We start from the raw sequence: 13,733 nt of genomic DNA, 5'->3' as shown, positions 1-13,733 counted from the left end.
TTAAACATGTTCTTTGGTCTCCCTCCTACCCCTATTTTTCTCCCTTCTCCCTACAGGTCCCTTTTCTACATTTACCCCAACTAAAACCAGTGGGTCACAAAAGCAATATTAGGATATTTATGTTTTTATCAATGTTTAATATTGATAGTGCTAATACTAGCCCTGACAGTGTGTCAACATGTCTAGAAAATGGTCTTATTTTAAAGGAAATTATCATGTAGCTTGAGACTGTATGGAAATTAGACACTAAAACTTCAAATCATAAGAGATTGAATCAAAGAAAACTGGAAACTTGAGTAAACACTGTGTTTGTAGCAGAGTGAAATCTTTTGATTTGCAAGAGAGGAAAAAGAGAGAAGGTGGATAGAAAGCATTTACAGGCATTGAATTAACAGCTGAAAAAGAAATAATGACGGAGAAGTAAAAGTTAATGAGGTGAGGGAAATTGGACTTTATTGATTAACAAACTAACTAAGCAGGTAACTAACCATGAATCTATTTGGAATCAAGAACCTAAATAGGTTTCCAAGGAGTAGTCATCAATAATGTCATCAATAATGTGAATTTATTAAAATGAAAGGGAATCCAGTTCATAAACATTCGGCCTCACCCTACAAAATTATGGAGAGCACTGACTCCCTCAAGCTGTCCTCTGACATTGGACCATGCATTGTGACATGTGTGTATGCACATATACACACACACACCACCACCACCACCACGACCACCACCACCACCACCACCACTATAAAATTAATGATTTTAGAGAACCAAATGAAAACCCTAGAAAAAAATATAATAAAATGAAATTCTCAGTGGAAAGTCAGGGCCAAGAAGTGGGAGTAGGTGGGTAAGGGAGTGGTGGGGGGAGGGTATGGGGGAATTTTGGGATAGCATTTGAAATGTAAATGAAGAAAATACCTAATTAAAAAAATCCAAAAAAAAATTGCAGCATTAAAAGTTATATAGGCCAGCAGTTCTGAACTTGTGGATTAAGTCCCCTTTGGGGATCAAACTACCCTTTCATAGGGGCTGCATATCAGATATCCTGCATATCAGGTATTTATTTTATGATTCATAACAGTAGTAAAATCTCTTTTATGAAGTAGCAGTGAAAATAATTTTGTGGTTTGGGCTCGCTGCAGCTTGAGGTACTGTATTAAAGAGTCACGGAATTAGAAAGGTTGAGAACCACTGTTCTAGACCAAAGGTGGAAGAAAACCTGTAATCTCAGCACTTAGGGTGTGGCTGAAGGAGAATTAGAAGATCAAGGTCATTTCCAGCTATACAGAGTTCTGACCAGCCTGGGCTGTAAGATATTGCTTCAAAAGATAACCCCTAGACAATGAAAGAAAGAAAAAAGAGAAGAAAGTAAGGAAGGTGAGAGGAAGGAAGGAGGGAGAGAAGAAAAGGAAGGAAGGAAGGACTCAATCTAAATAGCTTAGAGAAAACAGAAAACAAACAGAATACACAATAACCAAAGGACAGGAGCTTAGAGATGCACAGGATTGTAATAAAATTCCCAGCATTCATTTCTCTAGGCTCTATAAGGGAAAGTGAAAATAGTAGTCTGAGTTTACAGCCGTGATGATGCCTGGGAATTTAGCTGACAAAAGATGCAAAACAACAGATTCCAGAACCAACAAGTTTGATTGACTTTAGCAAGCTGGAGAGATGAACCAAAGGTCAAGAGCACTTACTGCCCATACAGAAGACCCAACATTATTTCCAGCACCCACATGCATGCACACAGTGATGATATGGATACACAAATATAAAAATATAGATTTTTTAAAAAAAATCCTACAAACTAAAAATGAATAAAATAAGTTTCAATCAACCATAAAATAAAACCCTCTTCTCTATGTATCCAAACACTTTGAAAGAAGTCCCATCTTTCATTAGAAGTAAAAATAGTAATAATAATAAAATCATCCTTATTGTGGGGAGCATAAAAAACTACAGAAGGTATGTCAAGTGTTGGACAAAAGGGGCCTTTTCCCCAGAAGTCAGCATCCTGCAGTAATAGGAAGAACATGAAGGTATAATTTGATAAGGAAAAAGGAAAAGCTGGTTACCAGTAGATGAGATAAGCTAAAGATGGTTCTCTATATACCCAGGTTATAAAAGATTATCAGGGGAGGAAAGACATAACTCCAGATGTTGGGGATCCAGCACTCCAGCATTCTCTCATTACCTCTGGAGACTCCTGCACATACATAGACACACAGATCACACACACAAAGAGAGACAGACAGAGAAAGACACACAGAGAGAAATAAATAATATATTTTTAAGGACAGAATATCAGAGAACTAAGAAAGTGAGTGAGAGAGACAGATAGAGAGAGACAGAGAGAGAGAGAGAGAGACAGACAGACAGAGACAGACAGAGACAGAGAGAGACAGAGAGACAGACAGAGACAGAGACAGAGAGAGAGACAGAGAGAGGCAGAGACAGAGAGAGACAGAAAGACAGAGAGACAGAGAGAGACAGAGACAGAGAGAGAGAGAGACAGAGACAGAGAGAGACAGAGAGAGGTGTGAATGATAAGCAAAAAAGGTTTTCCATTGTCTCTTGTGTTTTCCAAATTATGTCTGTTTGTTGAAGAAAAACATATCTCTAATATGACTTATATATTCAAATAAATATATACTAGGAAATGTTTGCTGTTAAAAGTAAAGGAGAGGAAAGGGACAGAAGAGAGATAAAGATCTTTTACTTCACCCAAACTTTAAAGAGGTAAAAACCATGACACTCATGAAACATAATACAACCCTCAGAGCAAGTGCTGAAAGAGCTATAAAAAGAAATTCACTCAAAAGAAATACAGGTGAAGAGGGATTATAAAGGTGTTTGAGAAAGAAGAACAAGGAGAGCAGAAATATGAAAGCATACAAATTGAATTTTTTAAAAACTGCAAGCAGTGATGTATTCATGATTAAACTAAATAGAAATTACTTGAATCAATAAACGTATGGGAAGGTTGGATTAGTAACAGCAACCACATTTTGAAAATACAAACTCACTTCAAGGCTGGAGAGGTAACTCTATAGTTAAAGAGGTTGCTGCTCTTGCAGAGGAGCGGGGTTCAGTTCCCGCATCCATATTGGGCAACTCACATCTGCCTGTAATGAAAATGAGCATAAACTTTAGAATATAGAAGGTCTTCTCACACAGTGAAACCAAAATTACATCCTGCAAACAGCCAAGCTACTGATGTACCTTCCAAACCTGGTAGATATCCAGTTCCCTTCTTTGTCAGGGTCCCTCTGTCCTCAAGACTCTGGATCCCACAGAGTTTTGCAAACAAAACCCTTATGCACGTTTGCTTTTATTTTATGAAATAATCTGTGCAAACATTGACAAGTCCACACACAGGAGTATCACGTTTCAAATATCCAGCAGGTAAGACACAAGTGGACGTGCCAGAGGCCCACCCTGGATTAAAATGATTTTAATTATAAAACAGAGTAAAATTTTAAGAATGTTTTTAATTTATATTTTAATAGATTCTTGGTTCTTATTAATTAAATTATTAATTCACTTTACATCTCAATCACAGCCCCTACTCTTCCCAGTCTCCCCCTCACACAGGACCCACTCCCTCTCCTTCTCTGAGAAGTGGGTGGTCCCCCCTGGATACCAACCAACCCACTCTGACACCTCAAGTCACTGCAGAACTAGGCACACATCCTCTCCCCTTGAAGCCAGACAAACAGCCTAGTTAGGAGAACAGAATCCACAGACAGGCAACAGAGTCAAGTTTTATTTGTATTGTTATATGTGTATATGTGTGCGGATATGTATGAACATGTGCAGGTATGTGCAGGCACTCTCAGAGGCCATGAGAAGGCTTCAGGTCTCTGGAAGCTGAAGTTACAGATAATTGTCAGCCTCCCAACATGGGTGCTGGAAACCAGACTCAAGTCCTATGCCAAGTCAGTATGTGAGCGATCTCTTCAGCCCCGACAATATACTTATTGTTCATTTGTTTCTTTGCTCAAATGGACTATGAATCTTGACAAGTCTTTTATGTTTTCTCCCCAAGCGCTTTTTTGTTTGTAGTTACTATAGATTTTAATGTTTAATAAATAGCTTCAAGGTAAGTTGAATATATTAAGTATTTGGAACATGACTTAAAGAGACATTTAATTACATGTTTGGCCAGAATATTCTATGTATTACATTGTTGAAACTTCACCCCGTAGTGGGCTGCCCCAGCATTATTGTTGAAAATATGACTGAATAGCCAAAACCCTGAAGGACAAACAAAACCTCCTGGAATTTGGATAAGTTCATTAGATATGAATATGAATCAATCCATTCATGTGCTCCACTCTTGATGAAAATCACATATTTCAGAATCAATCTTTTAATGAACTGAGAACTTAGTAAAGTACTATCTCTTTCAACAAGCAGGGCACAGAAAGTCAAAAACACATCGTGAATATAAATTAGCAGAAGCTTATCCTCAAAAAAGCATCGAAACAGAAGGGTCATGTTTCAGAAACTTAATTTCTATCAAATATGATTTAGTAAGTGTGATAATATTTAGCTCTATCAAGCGTAACCCTTCTTGGAAACTGAAACACTAAGGAAGGAAGTACAGAATACCCAAGATACAGTACACAGAACTCAAAAAAAGTCAACAAGCTCGAGTGCCCAATTGGGATGCTTAGTCCCACTTGGGAGGGAGAAGAAAGTAATCACAAGTGGGGAGGAGGAATGGACCTGGGAGAAAAAGTGTATGAGGAGGGATCAGGGGGGCAAAACAGGGGAGCCTGATTGGGTGAGGGAAAAGGACTGAAGCCCTGAGGGCCAGCAGAATAAATGAAAACAGGCAACCTCTGGGGGTAGGAAACTGGGGGGGGGGGGGTCCAGAATGCACCAGAGACCTGGGAGGTGAGAGATTCTCAGGACTCAAAGGGAGGGACCCTAAATGAAATGCCCTACAGTGGGGAGAGGGAATTTGTAGAGCCCACCTCCAGCAGGAAGACATGGCATCAAATGAGGGAGGGGGGCCACCCCACAGTCACAACTCTGACCCACAATTTTTTTCTGTCTGAAAGAATTACAGGGCTGAAATTGGAGAGGAGCCTGAAGAAAAGAAGGTCTAGCAACATGCCCAAAGTGGACTCCAGCTCAAGGAGAGGTCCCAAGGTCTGACACCATTACTGAGGCTCACAGAAAGGGAAGTAGCATGACTGCACTCTGAAAGACCCAACAAGCAGTTTAAAGTGTCTGAGACAGATAGTTGCACCCAACCAATGGACAGAAGCAGCTGATCCCAGTTGTTAAATTAGGGAAAGACTGAAAGAAGCTGAGGAGGAGGAGGGTGACCATGTAGGAAGACCAGCAGTCTCAATTAATCTGGACCCCCCCAAGATCTCTCAAACACTGGATCACCAAACAGGCAGCATACACCAGCAGATATCAGGCCACCAACACACATACAGCAGAAGACTGCCAGATCTGTGTTCATTCAGAGATGATGTATCTAACCCTCTAGAGACTGGAGGCCCCAGGGAGTTTAGAGGTCAGGTGGGGTGGGGGGTTGGGGCATCCACGTGGAGACAGGGGGTGGGGAGGAGGTGTTGGATGTGGAGCAGTAGGAGGGTGGATGGGGATGGGGCAAATAAAATATGGAGTGTAAGATAAATGATAAATAAATAAATAAGTAAATTTAAAAAAGAAAAAGAAAAAAGAGAGAGAGAGAGAAAACTCAGATCAACACTTGTCAAGGATGTGATTTTGAGTAGAGGCTTCGTGTGTTCCTGACAGCTTCAAATCTCAATGTGGTGGAGGATGCCTTGAACTTTTCATATTTCTGCATTTCACCCCACTAAATGCTATCATTACAAGCATGCACACACTCAATTTGTGAGGTCCTGGGGATGGAACCCAGAGCTCTGTGGGTTAGACAAGCACTGTAACAATTTAGCAACAGCCAAAATCCACAAATAACTAGTGAAAATCTCTAGGTACATACCTATTATCCAAGTACTCTGGAGGTTGGAGGTAGTAGCCTGGTACTTGAAAACATCTTTAGCTAAATGGTGATTTCAAAGTCTGGGCTAACCAAGGCCTTGAGTTAAAAAAGTTAAAAAAGGAAATGTCTATAAACCTGGGTATTAGAGACACCTAAAAGACTGAAAGGGAGATCAGAATTTCTAGATGATTTGTCAATGTGAAATGCCCTCATTTTTCTTGTCCTTGCTAGTATTGCTGAGACAGAATAAGCTAACATGGGACAAAAACAGTGAAAAGTGTCAGTATAGAACAAAATAGACAGCATGTTTGCATGCTGATAACTTCACATGGAAAATCCTTACCATCAAAGGCCAAGTAAGCACAACTCCAGCCTGGGACTTAACGTGAGACAGACCCATAGCCTCCATCCAGTAGAATGGTGTTCCAGATAGGACCTATAGCAGAAAGACCTGTGGGAAGATACCCCAATGGGATTAAAAAATTGAAGAAACTTGAACACAAACGCTCCTGTTGTCTCTGTGTTTTATTTTTTATTTCGTGTGCTTCTGAGGTTCCCCAGGAGATCTAATTAAAATACAAGAAGCATAATAAACTTGAAATATTTCTGCAAAAATGTGTTTGGTTCTTAAGCAACAGGGCAACTAAAGCAAAAAATAAATAATCCATGTAAGGTATCATCATTAGAGAAGAGTGGGAGTTCCCTGTCCATTAGGCTGGGGAGGAGGGATGTCTCCCAGTTTGGGCAGTTGTGAGAGTGGTCACAAATCAGGCCAAAGGCACTTGAATGATTTGTAATTTAGCAATTATTTAGGAAGGGAAATGACAGGAAGATGACTGGATTGGTTAGAAAAGGATCTGAGCCATGTGAATTTGTTAATAATTTTCAAAAATTGCTTTTAAAATTAAAATATGATTACATGGTTTACCCCCCTCCTGTTCCTCCCTTCAACCTGCGTCATGCACTCCCTCACCCCTGCACCTTCCTCTCCTCAAGGTCATACCTTCTATTCTTTTAATTGTTGCTAGTGTCTGTGGGCAGATATGAGGATGTATATTCCTAAATAATTGAATAGAGCTTGTATAGTGTTATACTTATGTATGTTTTCAGGCCTGATTATCTGGTGTTGGATAGCCAATTGGGAGCTCCTCCCTGAATAAAAATATTTTTCCCCAACTCAGTAGTCCTTAGTTGCCTGTCTTGCTTGATCTAAGGATAAGGCCCCATGATATTTCCCTCACCCCGGTTTGCATGCATATTCGTGTCAACCTTGTTCACTTCTTCTTTATGGAGCTACATTGTTGAGATTTCATGGATCTCTGAAACTTCTAAAGTCAAAATCTCTCAGCAAATGTCAGTTTGCCTAGACTTTACAATCTTTCCACCCCTTCTTCCATTATGATCCCTGAGCATTGTGTATAATAGTGCTGCTGTAGATGTATCAGTTGGGGCTGAATGCCACAAGGTCATTTGTTCTCTGCATTATTGTTGACTGTAATACTCTGGACTGAATTCCTTATTGTACAACGAGAAGACATTTCTTTCATTAGGGTTGAGACCTATGCTTACCTCTCAGTATATAAGCATAAGTATAGAATGGAGTTAGGAATTATACTGATTTAGTAAAATGGTGTTTTTAAGTTCTCCTTGAAGATCCATGACTTCAAAATCTTGACTATGTTTTCCAGAGTTATTCATAACTTCCCTTCTGTGTGGGCTTTAAGCTCAACTAGAGAGTTGTTGGTTACCACTAAGGTATGCATGCCACTATTTCTTAGGGTCATTGTTTTAGTTCATCGCCATCAGAACTGTTCCATGATTGTGTGTGTGTGTGTGTGTGTATATACACTTATGTATGTGCACTTGAGTGCAGATTCTCTCAGATGCCAGGAGGGGGCATTGGATCCCTGTAGAGCTAGAGTTATAGGAAGTTGTGAGTTTCCCCCTGTGGGTTCTGGGAACTGAACTCAGATCCTCCACAATAGTAGCGCAAGTTTTTAACCACTAAGGCATCTCCTCAGCCCCTAGAAGTATGAAAATTCTAGAAATCTTCTAACATTTGTTACTAATAACAGTTCACATATGAAGATAATAGCTCTCATTTCAACATTGTGGCACTCAGCTTCTTAGGAGTTCTGATAGAGCAGACACTTGTTCCAAAATGTACCTGAGCGATCACCGCTGAAGGACAGTCTGTTCTTACCACTTTGAAAGACTGAGAAGGTTACAGAGCTAAAATCCTGGAGAACAATGTGTATGTCAGTGGCCAGTGTGAGGCATCTGTGAGATGTCTCCATGTTTTTTCAGGGTGTAAAGTAAAACATTTTCACTCATTGGCATTCAGAAAGAAAACAATTACCAAATAAATGCACATCTTTTGATTGAATACAAAAAACAAACAAACAAACAAACAAACAAAAACCCCCAAACAAACCCTGATTCTGTTACTCTGTTTCCACACTTCGGCAATGTTAGAATTCAATGCTGAGGTGACAGTTAATTTGGTAAAGTACTTTGTTGGAAAGCATGAAACACAAGTTCTAACCCCAGATAATAATACTGGCATAGCAGTGTGTACTTCTAATCACATCTAATATTTTGTAACTCTATATCTCAAAGTATATTCCATTTTATTCATTTATATATATAATATGTCTTAAGTGAGGATTTGATTCCTATGTGCATATGTATTTCTGAGTACCTCCATGTAAAATAAAATAATGTGTTGTTTCTAAATTCTACTTAATATCGATAACATTTTCATAGAAGTAAAAACTGATATATTTGGTTTCTCTAAAAATTTTATTACCAATAAAATATCTTCTATTTTTATTGGTTAAAATAGAGATATTCAATCGATTTTAAAAATAGATGGCAATAGTGGTCAGATGATGGAGTCCTTGGTGCTAACTCTTATGACCCTAGTTGAATCCCTCAAGACCCAGATGGTGGAAAAGAAGAACCGACTTTTTTCAAGTAGTCCTCCAACCTTCACATGCAAGCTCTGGCAACTGCATGTCTGGACACACACACAAGCATTCACACACACAAGCATTCACACACACACACACACACACACACACACACACACACACACACATCACTAAATAGATGAATAGATAAATAAAATATAATAAAATATTAAACTCTTCAGAAGCAAGAGAGGTGGCCCCCGTGATTAAGAGCTGTGGCTACTATATCATAGGACCCAGGATTGGCTACCAGCCTCCTTTCCTTTTGGCAGCTCACAACTGCCTGTAGCTTCAGTTTCATGGCACATGACATCCTCTTCTGGCCTCTTCATGCTTTAGATATACATGTCATTCACACTCAAAATAAAAACCAATAACAATTTAAACATACAAACACATTTGTGTGTGAATAAGTATGAAGAGAATAAACACACAAGACAAACATTTGCTAAACATGAGCGTGTTCTCTGAAGCTTCATATTCTCCCTGCATGTTTCTGTCTCCCTGTTTTTTTCAGCGTATACATGTACACACATGCACACACATACTGATAATTCTATGAATAAAACTTTCTGTCTCATAATAACTGTGGCTAAGTTTTGACTACCTAAGTGTTGGGCATTTCACTTTAGGATTCATTTTCTGTCACTACCTTTTTTACTCTTGTCAGCTCTTTGATTTCTTTAATCAGGAGTATTTGAACAATGAGTGAGGAAAAAGAAAGAAAAAGATGAGATTAACATATATTGACTTTTTCTATTTCTGGTAATGGTTTTAGAGAGGAAAATTGTTGGAAATTGAGACTGCTCTAGTTTTATTTAAGTTGCTCAGAGAAAATGTCCTGAATAAAAGCAGCACAGGGACAAAGGGGTTTACATCAGTGCACAGTTCTGGTTTATAATCTATTACTGCGGAAAGCCAAGCAGGAAGCTGAAGCAGCCAGTCACATTACATCCAGTTAGGAGCACAGAGGAATGGATGCATGTACGCTCGCTTGCTTGATTAGTTTAATGGTGTTCAGCTAGACTGTGCTACTCTCTTCCCTTTCAAAACGTCTTGCGAAGTGGGTTGGGTCTTCCCTTAACTAACTAATTAATCAATCAAACAACCCCAACAGAGAGGTGTCTGTCCACCGGCCATCCCAATGTACATAATCCCTCATTGAGACTGTCTTCTCAGGTGAGTCTAGGTTTTATAAAATTGACAAAAATGTCCACTACAGAATTAAAACAATCTACTGGTTCTTTGTTTCTATGCATTACAAACTGAAAACATCAATCCTAAGTGCTATGAATCCACCAACCTTACCTCATTATGCATTGCTATTAAAATTGTAGCTTTTAGGATTATAATCAAAAGCTCAAAGCACAGAATTTCAACTTTACTATTCAAAAGATTGCAGAAATTATAGCAAACAGACCTGGGACATGCATTGCAGTAATATAAGTAGTAATATAATAGGGTATGATAATAAAAATTTCCTACAATCAAGCTCCAGGATGTATGCAAAAATATTTTTTCTAAGAAAAAAATAGGTTTAAAATACTTAGAAAGGCCACTGTTAAATTGCTGAGAGTTATAATCTTGCTTCTATTTGTAACAATGAAGAAGAATATGTGCATGTATGTGCATATTCACACACATGTAATTGCACATCAAGTCTAGAGGCCAACATTGAGTGTCTTCAACTATCATTTTTCCTATTTTTGAAATAGAATTTTGTAATGCCTAGAGCTCATCCTTTGACTAGGCTCATTGACCAATGAGCTTCCAGAATCATTCTCTTTCTACCTTTTCAGTGCTGGGATGACAGCTATGAACCGCTATGCCTCTTACATGGGTGTATGTGATCTAAGCTCAGGTCTTTATGCATATAAGGTAAGCACTTTACCTACTAAGTCATCTTTCTCCATTCCCAGTTGTAACATTAAAGAAATAATTTTCAATGAACTTTAGGATAATTTTTTTCTTTAGCCATGTGTCTTCATATATAATATGTGCAATTCTGTAAATGTTCTATTCTATCTACATATAGACATGGTTTAAGAGTTGTGTGAAAAATTCAATGTCTCACAAGAAAATGTGCATCTCACTATCTGGATTTCAAGTGGGTTTCATCATTTTCTAAAGGTAGCAAGGTATCAAATTGGATGTAAGTAGATTAAACAGTGCATCAAGCACACTGCTCACTTTTAAACTAGGCACGTCTTCACACATTTATCTGATTTGGAGTGAAAAAAAATCAACATGCCATACTGGGTAACATGTCTGTTACATAACACTTAATCTTGGAATTTCTTGTGATTTATTTGCTGAAGAAACTTGACCATTCGTTGCTGGAGTTTCCTATGACCCGTTTCACTGGATGTTCTCTATGCTCTCTTTACTGTCCACTAAGAGCAAGAACTGGATGCTCGACCCAATCCAAGTTTGATATTTCTTTTTTGACCACTCTCCTAAAAATGTTTTTTTAAAAAAGATAAAATTCCACATTTACATTAGGAAATGGGTGATATCTGACTTTTTCTGCATGCTAGTGATTTTTGTGATCACTGCTTATATTATTTTGTTACTTTGCAATCTGAGTATGTGTATACAATGTGTCATTTGTGTGTATATCTGAGTAAGCATATGCCTATCCATAAAGGATGTCACAAGTAACACCATGGTGGGCATGTGGAAGTCAGAGGACAACTCAGGTGTCAGTCATCACTTCCACTCTTGTTTGAGGTGGGATCACATTATTGTTTCTCAAGTATATTTGGTATGTAATATTTCATGATTTACTTTTCCCAGCCTTCTATCTCACTTCAGGAACACTGATACTATAAATATGAGCAATACTACATCAGATTTTACGTGGGATCTGGGTAGTATCAGTCAAATCCTCAGATTCAAGTGCTTGGAGCCATCTCCTCAGCCCATCATTATGTGTTTGGTTGCAGTGTTTGTCACCAGTAAGAACTTTAATAGGTTTTCAGAAGCATATGCTAAATTTAGTGATATAAGAAGTTCAGAACTAAGTCATCTAACACCAAGAACAATGTGCATCTGACTACTGCAGTGATGCACACCTGAAGCAGCTGAAAGGATGTCTTGATTAAATCCTTCACTTCAACCAGCCCGCAGCAAAGACCATGCCTGGCTCCCATGAAGCCCCTTTCTGATACACTAGTCTTTCTTCATTTCAAAGGGAAGAATCCTTCACCTCCATTTAAGATCCCTAGAAAGAGAGCAGAAACTTCTTGCCTACAGACTCTTAATTTTGCTCTAATCATCTCAAGAAGATGGAAGAAATTTAAGAGCTCTGTTTCTGTTTTGTAAACTAGAAGACTAAAAGACTAAAGAGGAGAGGACGATTTCATATCAGATTTCCAAGTCAAGAAAGAAAAACAAAAAAGCTCTATTTTTGTATTTTCCTAAGTTGGACCAAGGGTTATGCCATATCTGATGTCTCTGGTAAAATTTGAATATCTCTCTTTTTTCTTTTTTTTTTTTTTAATGTACGAGGAGGGGTGTGTGTGTGTTTATGTGACTGTAGCAAGCACATGTCACATTGTGTGTAGAGGTAAGAATACATCCTTTGATGTCAATCCTTGCTTTCCATCACATCTGAGTCCATGTCTCTGAGACTGCTGCTTAAATAAAGCTATTTGGCCTGGTTTGGGATATTTTCTCCCCCCCCCCCCGACCCCTCTCATTGGAACTTCAGAAGTACATTGCTACTATTTCCATGCCTGGGCTTTCTCTAGATTCTGGTGATTTGAATTCAAGCCTCCATTCTTGCACAAGTATTAATATTCCACCTTTATGTCCCTTCTTAATGTCATGTCTGCATAGTTCCTTTAGAAGCATTCTGCTTCCTAAGGAGGCAATCTAGAATATATATATTCACTGATTCGCATCGACCATGATTCTTCCTGTCTTCACTTCCCAACTGCTGATATTTCAGACTTGGGCCTCATGCCAAGTTAATGTTGTCTTCAAGATCAAACCTTCATGTATAATGGCAAACACTCTACCAACTGAGCTAGGTCCTCAGTCCTGTTATATTTACAATTATTTTCTTGATAAATTGTAAGTGTGATTCTGTGATATCAATACGATGCTCTCTCTGTGTTCTTTAAAGTACACATTGTAGGGCTAGTGCTGAATTACTCCAGGCATGGTGGCAAAATTTCCTTGCCAACCACTTACAACCATATTACAACACTTACTGAAATCTTAATGAAGACCATCAGAGAAGCTGAATTCTGTCTACAAAATTATTTCCTTGAGAAATTCTCATTAACCACTAGTGGAAATTAATCAAGTTGTCAGCAAAACTACTTCTCCACATACACAACTGAATCACTCAGGGTATCCAGCATACAAGACAATCAGGGCACTTCTAGGCTGGTCCTTCTCATCCTTATACACATCCAACTGAATCAGTCAAAGTATTCAACATAATCTCCATCAGAGCATCCCTGGACTAGTAACACCAATCCTCATGCTTTAACTCATGCCAATGATTTTTGCAGATGCAAAAATAAAATTAAAGAAGCCAACATAAAAACCAGAACACCAAGGGCATATGCTTGAATTTCCCATGTTCCATGAAGCCTTCACCAAGTGCTTTGTCTTTATTAGTTTTTCCTGTTCTGTAAACTCCCCTAATACTCATAGCTCCCATAATTCTGAAATATCGAATGGCTCACTGTTCAATATTTAATTGTACACAGGCTTGTATTTCTGGCTCATTGCTTCAGACCTAATAACTAAATCAT

The 13,733-nt window shown here is 38.5% G+C and overlaps 1 long non-coding RNA gene across 1 annotated transcript in view; it reads right to left on the bottom strand.

Annotated features, from left to right (window-relative positions):
- Gm28590 (predicted gene 28590) overlaps nucleotides 1-13,733 on the bottom strand; it is a 47,036-nt gene that overhangs the window by 16,926 nt on the left and 16,377 nt on the right. The window contains exons 2-3 of the long non-coding RNA NR_151524.1: nucleotides 6,336-6,443; nucleotides 3,030-3,128 (exon numbers count right to left, since the gene is read on the bottom strand). This is a non-coding gene — a long non-coding RNA (predicted gene 28590). The remainder of the gene's footprint in view (nucleotides 1-3,029; nucleotides 3,129-6,335; nucleotides 6,444-13,733) is intronic.

This window comes from Mus musculus, chromosome 1 (genome assembly GCF_000001635.26).
Source record: "Mus musculus strain C57BL/6J chromosome 1, GRCm38.p6 C57BL/6J".
NCBI lineage: Eukaryota > Metazoa > Chordata > Mammalia > Rodentia > Muridae > Mus > Mus musculus.
The sequence above is the reverse complement of the archived record's forward strand: the minus strand, read 5'-3'. Positions and strand labels throughout refer to the sequence as shown.